Source organism: Mesoplodon bidens (assembly GCF_964165515.1).
Source record: "Mesoplodon bidens genome assembly, chromosome: 1".
In the NCBI taxonomy this organism is placed as follows: domain Eukaryota; kingdom Metazoa; phylum Chordata; class Mammalia; order Artiodactyla; family Ziphiidae; genus Mesoplodon; species Mesoplodon bidens.
Window position 1 is genome coordinate 212,963,738 of NC_138176.1, and position 13,807 is coordinate 212,977,544.

The following is a 13,807-nucleotide window of genomic DNA, read 5'->3' on the forward strand; positions in this document are numbered from 1 at the left end:
CTCTCCATTCTGCTGAGCTGGGCCAGCTTTCTGCACTTCCTCATTAGCTGCCTGCAAAGGCTTGCTCTTGCTGGCCATGGATGGACAGAGAGGATGGAGGGCATGTGTGAGGCACTTGGAGTGTTGGGGGTGACAGTGGGTCAGTTGGGGGTCCATAGATGAGGCACCCCTATGGCTCCTGGGCAGGATTCCTGATGGAGACCATGAAATGGTTGGTAGAAAGAACCATGAAGTGGTTAGTAGAGTCTCTGATGAGTTCTCAGCCCTGGCTGCTATGCTTCCAGCCTCTCCCAGCCCCTCCACTTTGCAGATTACCTCAGAAATTTGGGTCAGGTGAGAAAGGAGTGGGCCTCCTGGGAAGTGTTTCACATGGCTGGGGAAGCTGGATGCTCACTTCTATGCTCTCACTTTCCCCCTTGGGAGAAATTGTCTGTCACAGGGGTCTCTCCTGGCACCAGGCCATGCTGCTTCGGGGGAGGAGTAATGCAGACAAAGTGAAATATTCTGTTTCCCCTCTTCAATCTGTCTGTTCTTAGAATTTTTTGCTCCAACAATATGCTGGAACTTCTCCCCTGGACTCTCAGACTCCCAAGAAGGTACTCTCATCCCTGAGTGGCTGCCAAAATCAGTGTTATGTGGGAGGATGATGGATTAAAAACCTCTCTTTTGCCATCTTGCTGATGTCACTCCCAGACAACTCTCTTTTCTTAGCATAACAGTTCTACTTATTTTTTTAGTAGTTGCCCTAGGGTTTGCAATATACATTTGCAGCTAATACAAGTCCATTTTCAAATAACACTATACTGCTTCACTACTATATGTGGGTAGTGAGTACCTTATAATTACAAAATGATCCTAATTCCTCCCTCCTTTCTCTTGTATCATTGCTGTCCTTCATTTCACTTAAATCTAAGCATATAATGTATATACAGAAGCACAAATAATTGAATACATTTTGCTATTATTATTTTGAACAAACTGTTATCTACTATTTCAATTTAGAAAAAGTAAACGTTTTTACTTTTCCTTCACTTGTTCATTCTCTGATGCTCTTCTCTTCTTTATGTAGGTCTGAGTCAGACCTATATAATTTTCCTTCTTTCAAAAGAACTTCTTTTAACATGCCTTACAAGGCAGGTCTCCTGGCAATAAATTCCCTCAGTTTATGTTTGTCTGAGAAAGTTTTTATTTTGCTTCAGACCTTTTCTGTGGATGTGTTTTCTCTGAACTTGTGTATGTAAAGTGCTAATTAGAGGGATTTGCCAGTTTCTTTTTTCAGGAGCTTTTGTTATATCTTGTTTCCTCTGTTTTCTGTCTGTGGCTCTGCAGGTTCTCTGATTCTACAGTAGCAAGCCATTCTATTCTCCCTGGTCTACCAGGCAGCTCCCTCATCAGGGCCCTGAATCAGGCCAGAGACATTTCAGCCCCTTGAACACTCCTCCGAAATGCCTGCCCCTGGATGCACACCCTGCTCCTAGCCTTCTCTCACACTCTGAGTGAGGCGAGACAAAGGTCGGTCCGTCTGGCAGGCTACTCTCAGACAAGTTGGCATGTTGGTGGCACAGTCTACTCCTTTCTCTTCCTCCTGGGGAGAAGTCTCAGGTTGTGTACCTTCTCTCCATTGCACAAAGTTGTGCCAGTGCTAAGCTGCCCACCACTTTCCAGTGTCTCTGCTGACCCCCAGGCCGTCACACTGTGCTGATTCCATCAGCCCTGATTGAGGGGTGAGGAGAGACAGAAACTAGTCCTTCAGGCAGCTTTCAGAAAATCGCAGATGTAGGAGGCATGTTTTACTCCTCTTTCTTCCTCTCTCCCTCCCTCCCAGAGAAGTCTCAGGGTGATTGATTTATCCCAGTTAAGCAAAACTGCACCAGCAGGGCCTTCCGGTTTTCCACTGTCCTCAGCTGCCTCTGGGCCTCCAACCTACGGTGGTTCTGTTAACAGCTCTGAGTGAAAAGTGAGGCGAGGCAGAAACCAGGGCTCTGGAAAGCTGGTGTGGGGTGCAAGGTCCACTCTCTTTTTCCCCCCAAAGCAGAAGTTGCAAGTTGAGGTCTTTCTGTCTTGGCAGTGAGCTATGTTAGCTTGGGGGTGGAGCTGATACAGATAAAGTGATATTGCTTTTCTTAACCTTTTCAATGCAGCTGTTCTTGGTTTTGTGTTTGCTTGTGGTACTGCAACTTCTCAACTGGGATCTGGAATTCACATAAAGATGTTTGGGTTTGTGTATCTTTATTAAATTGATGTTTCTGTGGGGAAAGGAGGACTAGGACTCCCTGTCCAGCCATCTTGCTGGTCTCACTCTCTGGGATTAGTTTTTCATTTGTAATCCCAGGATTTATTTTCAGTTTTATGTTGCAGGTAATGTATCATTAAATAGAATGGGCTTCAAATTTTGTCTTGGTATCTAACAAGATAATATTACTCAGGTAACAACTTGAGTTGTTATGGAGAAAATGTGTTAATGGTTTAAAGTGTCAGTTTTTAATCTATAAAACTTGATTTTTGCTGTTTAGACAGTTACCTAGGAGAGTTTATAGGAAACACTTCCTAAAATTCTTATAAGTAGTGCTCAAAAGACCACTTATTATAATTAAAAATTTTTTGTCTACATGAGATCAATTCAGTGTGTAGTCACAATTGATATTTGATACCCTTTCTCTGTGTCCAAAACCAATATTCAGTGTATTGATGAGCTTGGTTGCCTGAAATGCAGAATCAGTGCCCAAACCAGTCACTTCCACCACCACCTGATGGATGAGCATTTTGAAGTTCTGAGGGTTGAGGCAGTCCCTCAAAGCTTCTCCTGGGAGTTTCTCCTCACATCTGACATCAGTGCTGATGAGCCCAGTGGAAGCACCAGGTGCTCTGAACTTCAAGATGATGGCTGAACACATTCCCCCATGTTCACTGGTCATACAGGTGGAACATGTTGTGACCTGAGCACTCAGAAGTTACATTGTTCAACTTGTTTTGCTGGATGAACCTGTATCATCAGCAAAACCACCACCGCTTTGACTGACTTGGCAATGTTAGTTCATTGTATAGACAGTGTCTCTGAAATATTCAGGCATGCCTACCAATAGCTCTGTAGTGTGTGGACAACTCACCATTTTTACACCTGTACTCTCCTATCAGGTAGTACATACTGTGAACATTCCTGTGCCACAAAAATGTTAAAAATCTTCCTCTGAAAATAAACCTATTACTTCCATCCAGTCCATCTAGCTAGAGGGAGTTTCTTTTTCTACAATAACACGGAAGCATACAGTAACAAGAGTTAAATAAAACAGCTCAGTTCTGGATAAATACTTGTGACAAAGTAAGCAATTTTGGTGAGAAGTTGTCAATGAAAGAAACCAATTCTTCATTTTTAGGAAAAGACATGTTTGGGGGCCTAAAAAGGAGGTATACTCTCTGCACCATCAACAAGGAAACATGAGAATATTATCAGCAAGAAGAGGAAAATGTAAGGTGATTATCAGTTTGAACTGACTCATAAGATTAATAAAGTTATTTAAATACCATAAATTTTGTATGGTGGACCCATCCATTAGCTTTTAAGATTATAGTGACATATGATCACATAGCCATCTCTGCTATTTAAAGTTAACCTGAGCAAATAGATTTCAATAGAAATAAATTTTCTAATTATTAGAAAAGTTGATATTTATGTAAATTATCTTCTTGAAGATCATGGAAAACTATACCCAAGAGTGACACCAATATCCATGGCATGTGGGTAGGCATCACATATGTTTTGTTCATTGCTGTGTCTTCTTTACCTATTTAGCACATAAAAAGTGCAAAATTCATATTCTGAATCAATGAATGTATACCGTAGTGATGCTTTCTCTTGGTAATCTAGTTTAGTGCTAACAGCACAGAAGGGAATCAGAAAGGCCTGTGTTTGAAAGCCATTTCTGCGACTACCTAATTGCTGACCTTGAAAAATATATTTAATTTTCCAGAGCCTCTGTTTGTTCATACATAGAATGAAGAAAGCTTACATCATAAGGCTTTTGTCAGGATAACCAGAGGGGCCTGTGAAGCACTTAGCATAGTGTGTGAAGCCTCAAAGCATTCAATACGTGGAAGCTACTATAAATATATATTTAAAAAAATTTTATTGAAATATATTTGATTTACAATGTGTTAATCTCTGCTGTACATCAAAGTGATTCAGATATATATATGTATATTTCTTTTCATATTCTTTTCCATTATGGTTTATCACAGGACATTGGGTATAGCTCTCTGTGCTATACAATAGGATCTTGTTGTTTATCCATCCTATATATAATAGTTTGTATCTGCTAATCCCACACCCCCAATCCTTCCCTTCTGCATCCGCCCTCCCCTTTGGTGACCACAAGTTTGTTCTCTGTATCTGTGAGTCTGTTTCTGTTTCGTAGATATGTTCACTTGCATCGTATTTTAGATTCCACATATAAGTAGTATCATATGGTATTTGTCTTTCTCTTTCTGACTTACTTTGCTTAGTATGATAATCTCTAGGTCCAACCATGTTGCTGCAAATGGGATTAGTCCATTCTTTTTTATGGCTGAGTAATATTCCATTGTGTGTGTGTGTGTGTGTGTGTGTATATATATATATATATATATATATACACACACACACACACCACATCTTCTTTATCCATTCATCTGTTGATGGACATTTACATTATTTCTGTGTCTTGGCTATTGTAAATAGTGCTGCTATGAACATAGGGGTGCATGCATTTTTTCGAATTATAGTTTTGTCTGGATATGTACCCAGGAGTGGGATTGCTGGATCATATGGCAACTCTATTTTTAGTTTTTTGAGGAACCTCCATACTGTTCTCCATAGTGGCTGCACCAATTTACATCCCCCCAACAGTGTAGGAGGGTTCCCTTTTCTCCACACCCTCTCCAGGATTTGTTATTTGTAGACTTTTTAATGATGGCCATTCTGACCAGTGTGAGGTGGTACCTCGTTGTAGTTTTGAGTTGCATTTCTCAAATAATTAGCGATGATGAGCATCTTTTCATATGCCTATTGGCCATCTGTATGTCTTCTTTAGAGAAATGTCTATTTAGGTCTTCTGCCCATTTTTCAATTGGGTTGTTTGTTTGTTTTTGTTGTTGAGTTGTATGAACTGTTTGTATATTTTGGAAATTAAGCCCTTGTTGGTCCCATCATTTGCAAATATTTTCTCCCAGTCCATAGGTTGTCTTTTCGTTTTGTTTATGGTTTCCTTTGCTGTGCAAAAGTTTGATTAGGTCCCATTTGTTTATTTTTGCTTTTATTTCTATTGCCTTGGGAGACTGACCTAAGAAAACATTGGTACGATTTATGTCAGAGAATGTTTTGCCTATGTTCTCTTCTAGGAGTTTTACGGTATCATGTCTTATATTTAAGTCTTTAAGCCATTTTGAATTTATTTTTGTGTCTAGTGTGAGGGTATGTTCTAATTTCATTGATTTGCATGTGGTTGTCCAACTTTCCCAACACTGCTTGCTGAAGAGACCTTTTCCCCATTGTATATTTGTCCTCCTTTGTCAAAGATTAATTGACCATAGGTGTGTGGGTTTACTTCTGGGCTCTCTATTCTGTTCCACTGATCCATATGTCTGTTTTCATGCCAATACCACACTGTTTTTTTTTTTGTTTTTTTTTTTACATATATCCCCCTTTTTATTGGATTTTCTTCCCATAGGTCACCACAGAGCATTGAGTAGAGTTCACTGTGCTATACAGTAGGTTCTCATTAGTTACGTATTTTATACATAGTAGTGTATATATGTCGATCTCAATCTCCCAATTCATCCCACCCCCTCTTTCCCCCTTGGTATCCATATGTTTGTTCTCTACGTCTGTGTCTGTATTTCTGCTTTGCAGATAAGTTCATCTGTATAATTTTTCTAGATTCCACATATAAGCGATATCATATGACATTTGTTTTTCTCTTTCTGACTTACTTCACTCTGTATGACAGTCTCTAGGTCCATCCACGTCTCTGCCAATGGCACAATTTTGTTCCTTTTTATGGCTGAGTAATATTCCATTGTATATATGTACCACATCTTCTTTATCCATTCTGCTGTTGATGGACATTTAGGTTGCTTCCATGTCTTGGCTATTGTAAATAGTGCTGCAATGAGCACTGGGGTGCATGTATCTTTTTGAATTATGTTTTTGTCTGGGTATATTGTTTTCTTGGATTTTCTCTGAGTGGGATTGCTGGGTCATATGCAAAGCAACTGACAAGGGACTAATCTCCAAAATATACAGACAGCTCATGCAGCTCAACATCAAAAAAACAAACAACCCAATCCCAAAATGGACAGAAGACCCAAACAGACATCTCTCCAAAGAAGACACACAGACGGCCAAGAAGCACATGAAAGGATGCTCAACATCACCAATTATTAGAGAAATGCAAATCACAACCACAACGAGGCACCACCTCACACCAGCCAGAATGGCCATCATCAGAAAATCTACAAACAATAAATGCTGGAGAGGGTGTGGAGAAAACGGAACACTCCTACACTGCCGGTGGAAACGCAAACCGATACAGCCACCGCGGAGAAAAGCACGGAGGTTCCCTAAAAAACTAAAAATAGAACCACCAAATCCAATATGGTTTATGTCACCTAATTTAGTCATATTTTATAACCAAACTAGTTTTTGCTAGTTATATACATCTTCAAGAATATTGTTCTAGGGGCTTCCCTGGTGGCGCAGTGGCCGGGAGTCCTCCTGCCGATGCAGGGGACACGAGCCCGTGCCCCAGTCCGGGAAGACCCCACATGCCGCGGAGCCGCCGGGCCCGCGAGCCACGGCCGCTGAGCCTGCACGTCCGGAACCCGCGCTCCGCGATGGGAGAGGCCACAACAGTGAGAGGCCCGCGGCCTGCTAGTGTTGGAGGGTCTCCTGCAGAGCTGGTGGTGGCTGTGGCATACCATGGGGACAAGGGCACGGGCAGCAGTTCTGGGAAGTATTCCTTGGTGTGAACCCTCCCAGAGACCACCATTAGCCCCACTAAAGAGCGGGGTAGGCTCCAGTGCTGGGTCGCCTCAGGCCAAACAACCCCACACTGTTTTTTTAACACTTTTTTTTTTGGTGGTACGCGGGCCTCTCACTGTTGTGGCCTCTCCCGTTGCAGAGCACAGGCTCTGGATGCGCAGGCTCAGCGGCCATGGCTCACGGGCCCAGCCACTCTGCGGCATGTGGGATCTTCCCGGACCGGGACACGAACCGGTGTCCCCTGCATCGGCAGGCAGACTCTCAACCAGTGCGCCACCAGGGAAGCCCTGATGTTACTATTGAAGAAAGATAATGACTCACTGAAAGCTCAGATGATTAGCATATGTTAGCAATGAAGTATTTTTAAATTAAGGTGTGTACATTGTTTCTTCTAGACTTAATGCTATTGCATACTAATAGACTACAGTATAGTATAAACATAACTTTTATATGCACTGGAAAACAAAAAAATTAGTTGACTCACTTTATTGCAATATTCACTTTACTGTGGTGGTCTGGAACTGAACCTGCAATATATCTTAGGTCTGCCTATACTCACTGTGACCCAAGCCCACACACCACGGTATCTGAGAGTCCCATGGCCTCAAGAGCAAAGTCAACACCAATGCCTGTCATTTCCGTGACCACCTCCTGGATGGGCTTCTTGAGGTTTCGAGGGTTGAGACAATCAGTGACCCCTAATGCTCTTGCCCAGGGAAATTTCTTCTAATTGATATCAACCCCGATGATTCTAGAAGCACCAGAGCCTTTACAGCCCATGGCAATGGCTGAGCTGATTCATCCAAGTCCAAAGACCACGCAGGTAGAACCGGGTGTGACCTACAAATTCACAAGGCATGTTGTGTTAGGAATCAAACCTGGACACATGTATAATTAAGAAAACAAAAACAACCATTGAGACTGTCAGAACTATATACGAAGTTGAAACATTTGAAACATTTGGACTGTTTTGGTCTTGTTTTGATGTTTTCTAGGTAAATCACTATGACATACTAACACAGTTATTTTCCTCACCTTGGCTGAGTGAACAGCGGCCCCATAGCCTGTCACGCTTATGACATAAACTCTGTCCACGGGAGCAGCATCATCAGTTTTTACCACAGAAATTTTCATGCACAGCAGTATATTCAGTGAATGTGCTTGTGCAAAAAGAGTGATAGATCTTTTCTCCTTTGCAGGTAAATCTGCTAGTCCTGTCCAGCATTAATCCAGAAGGTAGAACGCTGTCCTGGAGTGACACAGGCACCGGCACCAGCACAAGCACACGGAGTTGTAAAGAGAGAAATGAGCACTTTTGCTCCAGGTCAGTGCTTGCACAGTATAAGTGATTTAATAAGAGAGTGGCAAAATAAATAAAAGCCAGGCAAATCTACTAACTCTTGCTTCTCACAGAAGTTTCCCTTGGGGTGCAAGCAGGCACTGCATTCTCTACTCTGTGGAATAATGAGTGTGAGGACTTTATCTCCTATATATACAAAAAACAGATCATTAGTTTAAAATATTATTGGAACAGAGATACAATAATATCACCACATTATTATATTTTTAAAATTTCATATAAAGATTTCATTGATTGGTTTGAAAACTTGCTGCGGACGGATTATGACAACCAGTATAACGTAGCCCATGGCTGTTTTGAAGGAGAAACCATATAACCTGGTTTCAGAAATCCCATTATTCTTTTGGGCAAATGATGGAAATATGGGGCTATTCCTTGCTGGATAGGTAATTGTAGGTCTGCTTTTACTCTGGAAATAGACTAAAAAACCAGGAATGACCCTTAGAGATGTCATCTACTTTAACCCTTTTGTTTTTCATTTTGAAAGATTTAAATCCCGCAGTGGTTGTACCTGCCTGAAGTGGCCCAGCTGGATAATAGCAGAGCCCTTTCCACTGAGTCTACCTACCCCATGATGGCTCACTGACCCACAGCAGGCCTCTGACATGTGTTCTTTAGTGGGACTAAGGTCCAAGATATGCTAACTTCAAGAGAGTAAAAGGAATAGCTTTCCCTCTGCAGAGAGTGGCTGCTTCTGGGGCACTTACTACAGAGGGTGGTTTTTAGGTTGCAGAGTTCTGGAGACGATATTGATTATGTTTGGACCAAGTCATTAGCCCTCCTGGGCCCTAGAGTGACAGGCTGGGTAGGGTCTAAGCAGAAAATTAACACAGTCATCACAGACTTAAAAAGCCTTAAAAAGCCTTGTCAGAGGTCTACAACCTTGTCCGTATATTGGTCCTTACAAATGTTTATAACACAGAAATAATCCCTTTGGCCTCTTGCAGAGTTTAGATAGCTTTAAAAATCTCTTGTAAGTTTAGATAAGGAACATCTTACCTTCATTGGCCCTAAAAATCCCAAAGGTACTGGATCTCAAATTCAGGAGAATCTCAAATTCTGCTCTTATCTTTTCCCTTCAAATACTCATCGTTGTCCACAAAACTTCCAATGGAATTTGTTTAGTTAGAGAGGAATTAACTAACTACTATTTGCATTATCTTCTTGGAGATGTGGAGACTATGGAAAACAACATGGAGGTTCCTCAAAAAATTAAAAGTAGAACTGCCATATGATCCAGCAATTTCACTTCTAGGTATTTACCCAAAAAAAAACCCAAAACGACTAATTCAAAAAGATAGATGCACACCAATATTTATTGTAGCATTATTTATAATAGCCAAGATTTGGAAGCAACCTAAGTGCCCATCAATAGACAAATGGATAAAGAAGATGTCGTATATGTGTGCATGTATGTGTATATATATACATATATATATATATATATATATATATATATATATATATACGTGTGTGTGTATACATGCATACATATGTATATGTGTATATATATATATATATATACACACACATATATATACATGCATACACACAATTGAATATTATTCAGCCATAAAAATATGAAACCTTGCCATGTGCAGTAACGTGGATAGATCTAGAGGGTATTACACTAAGTGAAAAAGGTCAGAGAAAGACAAATACCACATCATCTCACTTATATGTGGGATCTAAAACACAAAACAAACAAAACAAGATGAAAACAGACTCATAGATGCAGAGAACACTCAGGTGGTTGCCAGAGGGGAGGGTGCGAGGGGGCAAAATAGGTGATGGGGATTAAGAGGTACAAACCTCCAGTTATGAAATAAATAAGCCAAGGGGTTGTGATATACAACATAAGGAATATGGTCAATAATATTATAATAACTTTGTTGGGGACAGATGGTTACTAGACTTATCATGGTGATCATTTCATAATGTATGCAAATATCAAATCACTCTGTAACACACCTGAAACTAGCATAATATTGTATATCAGCTATATTTCAATAAAAAAAGAAATACTGAATTTTTTTGCAACTATGTCAGAATTAACTTGCCAGATTATAGAAATTTCCCTTTCTGCTGACAATTTATTAGAAAAAGTTTTTATTGAGATATGTTTGATATACAAAATTGCATGTAAGTTTATATTAATTTGATACATTTATATTGCAATATGACTGCCATTATAGCATTAGCTAACCCTTCTATTGTGTCATATAATTATAATTTCTTTTAGTCTCGGGAACAATTAAGATCTAGTCACTTAGCAAGTGTAATGTTTATAATACTGTTTTATTGTCTATTTGAAAAAAAAAAAAAAAGAAGCAGTCCCTGCTCCTAAGGAGATTTTAATCTATTTAGAGGTACACTAGTCCTATCTCAACTCTCTTTCGGCAGTGAATGAATACTTGGCTCACCACTGCCCCTCTGGATTGCTAGCAATGACAGCAGAGAAACTGTGTGGCTCTTGGAATTACTGGGTACATTTAATATCATGATATGTGATTACTTAAAAGAATTTAGAGTCAAATCAACTTATTCTCCTATAAATATGTTAATGCATTTTATTTTATTTTATTTATGTATTTTTTTATTGAAGTACAGTTGATTTACTATGCTGTGCCAATCTCTGCTGTACAGCAAAGTGACTCAGTTATACACATAGAGACATTCTTTTTTAATATTTTCCATTATGGTTTATCACAGGACAATGAATATAGTTCCCCGTGCTATACAGTAGGACCTTGTTGTTTTGTTAGTGCATTTTAATGGCAGGCTGTTGGTGTGAAGGTTTTTGTGGCCCATTTCCTGCCTGGTTTCACTGAGCTCATTCCTTCACCAATACTCTTCACAATCCCAGCTCCTTCATGGCCTGTTATTAAGGGAAAGTTCACTGGGAATAATCATTTTAGAGCATGATCATCAGAACCACAGATACCTGAAGATATCATCTGTATAGGAATTAAGTAACCAAGGATCAGTTGGTTTGGAAATTTTCTTTTTCTTTTTTTTTTTTTTTTTTTTTTTTTTGCGGTATGCGGGCCTCTCACTGTTGTGGCCTCTCCCGTTGCGGAGCACAGGCTCCAGACGTGCAGGCTCAGCGGCCATGGCTCACGGGCCCAGCCGCTCCACGGCATATGGGATCCTCCCAGACCGGGGCACGAACCCGTGTCCCCTGCATTGGCAGGCGGACTCTCAACCACTGCGCCACCAAGGAGGCCCTTTCTTTTTCTTTTATCTGAGACTGATTATTAACAATTTTTTTACATGAATGATCTCAGTTGATCCCTATAACAGCACCCAGAGAAACACAGGGCAGGTCTTATCACCCCCAATTTAGAGATGTGGAAAGGGAGATTTGAAGGCTTAGAATGACTTGCCCAAAGTCACATCATGCATGTTCAGACCTGGAAATAAACTAGATCTTTTGAAATCTACTTTGTACACCCTATGTCATCAACTAGTTTTGAAATATGAGGGGCAATTGCATACAACGAAGGACTTTTTGACAACATATCAATAGCAGCACCATTGAGAAACCAAGAATTTTAGGCCCAATATTGTGGAATATTTTCCCAATGCTCTGGGAAAATTGATGTTAAACTAGTATATTGAAAACATTCTTTAAGTTAATAATGTAAAATGAGTTTGAGTTAAACTAACTGTTGCAAAATTTAATTGACATTGAGAAGTTTTAAAACTTCTTAGTTAATGGCCTAAGTTTTCTTGTCTGTGGATAGACCCAATCCACTTATATTGATCATAGAAATTAAACATTTCCTGTACCATAGCCACTATATTACTGCTCTGCCTGGAATTCAGCCAGCAAAGTATTTGCCCAAGCATACTGACTAGTTTTTCCAGTATCTGTAGTGGGAGAGGCAGCATTTATAGCTGGAACACTGGGAACAACTTTGGTATATGATTGTGGCAAATGGGTGAAGCAATATTCTCATGAGAAAAATGCTGTGGTTTTCGTTTCCACAGTGCAGTGCTAAAATGGCTTCAAGATTCTATCAAAGGCAAGGAGTGTTATTTTAGGTATGCAGCAGGCTGGAATCTCCTTAGTTTATTCTACATACCAAATAAGAAGGCACAACTCTTTCTGGGAAGCTGTCCATAGCATAAACCAGAGGTGGGATTGTCTGTCATTATGGGCAGATCCAGTCCTCAACCTCAACTTTGATTTTATTCTGGGTTCAGGGTGATACTGCTCAGGTCCTTGCTGCTGCAACTTCCACCTTGGTGGGCTATTCTGGATTTATTATTTACGGTGTAACCTTTGTAGTAAGGAGACTATCAATGTAGGAACGGGAACATTGGCTAATTAACTAGTAAACATTTCGGCGGATGACCCAGTATGCAATAAGCAATAATTAAGTGCTGTTTGTGTGAATGATTAATAGAAAAGTATAGCTTCTGAATAGCAGTCAGTTATACTAAACTCGTTTCTTTGTGTACATTCTTACAACTTTTCATTTTGTTCTTTACCATCTCTGATGAAATAAAGTCTTTAACATAATGCCAGTCATAGAGATAATCATTTATTTAGTGTTAGTTCCCATATTCTCCTATTTTGTCTTTCATTGCCCATCCATCTTTTTTTACTTTCCTCCTTCACTCATCTCCTTTTCCTTCTGGTATTATTCCTTTTCTCTGTTACTCTTCTAACCACCCCCTTATACCTTCTATTTTGATTAGGTACAGTGTGGACTAGAAGCATATAGTTTTCAGTCTTTGTTGTATTCACTGAATTGAGTGTTGAATTTCCTGAGCTTAAATTAGAAGGTAGGTGAATTTAATGTTTAAAAAGATTGTAAGCAATAATACTCTAAATCTTGGGTATTTAATGATTTTGTAAAATGTGAGGTATATTGATTCAGAGGTTGATTTGAGAGTGGCAAGGCTGCTAAGACAGGTCAGTGTTTTCCCATCCCTAGTCTAGGCTCTGTTCAGTAATTATTAACTCTTCCAAATCACTTTGAAGTCCATCATGGAGTCCTAGCTGCTCATTCCTAGAGACTGAAATTTACCACATGGTGTACTTTTTCAGACAAATTCTGAGACAAATTCTGAAATTATAATTAGTGAGAACAAAAACAATAGAGATGAAAAATTCATCTTTTAGTTACTGAATATTTCTTGATATCAACTTTTTTTTTTGTGGTATGCGGGCCTCTCACTGTTGTGGCCTCTCCCATTGCGGAGCACAGGCTCCGGACACACAGGCTCAGTGGCCATGGCTCACGGGCCCAGCCGCTTCATGACATGTGGGATCTTCCCGGACCAGGGCACGAACCCGTGTCCGCTGCATCGGCAGGCGGACTCTCAACCACTGCACCACCAGGGAAGCCCAGATATCAACTTTTTATCATAGAAGTATGGGGAAATGCATTCCTTGTCGCTTTTCCCTCAGAAATCTAAAG

The 13,807-nt window shown here is 40.1% G+C and overlaps 1 pseudogene across 1 annotated transcript; it reads right to left on the bottom strand.

Annotated features, from left to right (window-relative positions):
• Nucleotides 1-7,282: 7,282 nt before the first annotated feature.
• Nucleotides 7,283-11,551, bottom strand: LOC308626241 (alcohol dehydrogenase 1-like; annotated as a pseudogene). The gene is made up of 4 exons: nucleotides 11,194-11,551; nucleotides 8,416-8,501; nucleotides 8,051-8,264; nucleotides 7,283-7,855 (listed from the first exon to the last, which is right to left on the bottom strand). The product of its transcript is annotated as an alcohol dehydrogenase 1-like (transcript).
• Nucleotides 11,552-13,807: the final 2,256 nt, after the last annotated feature.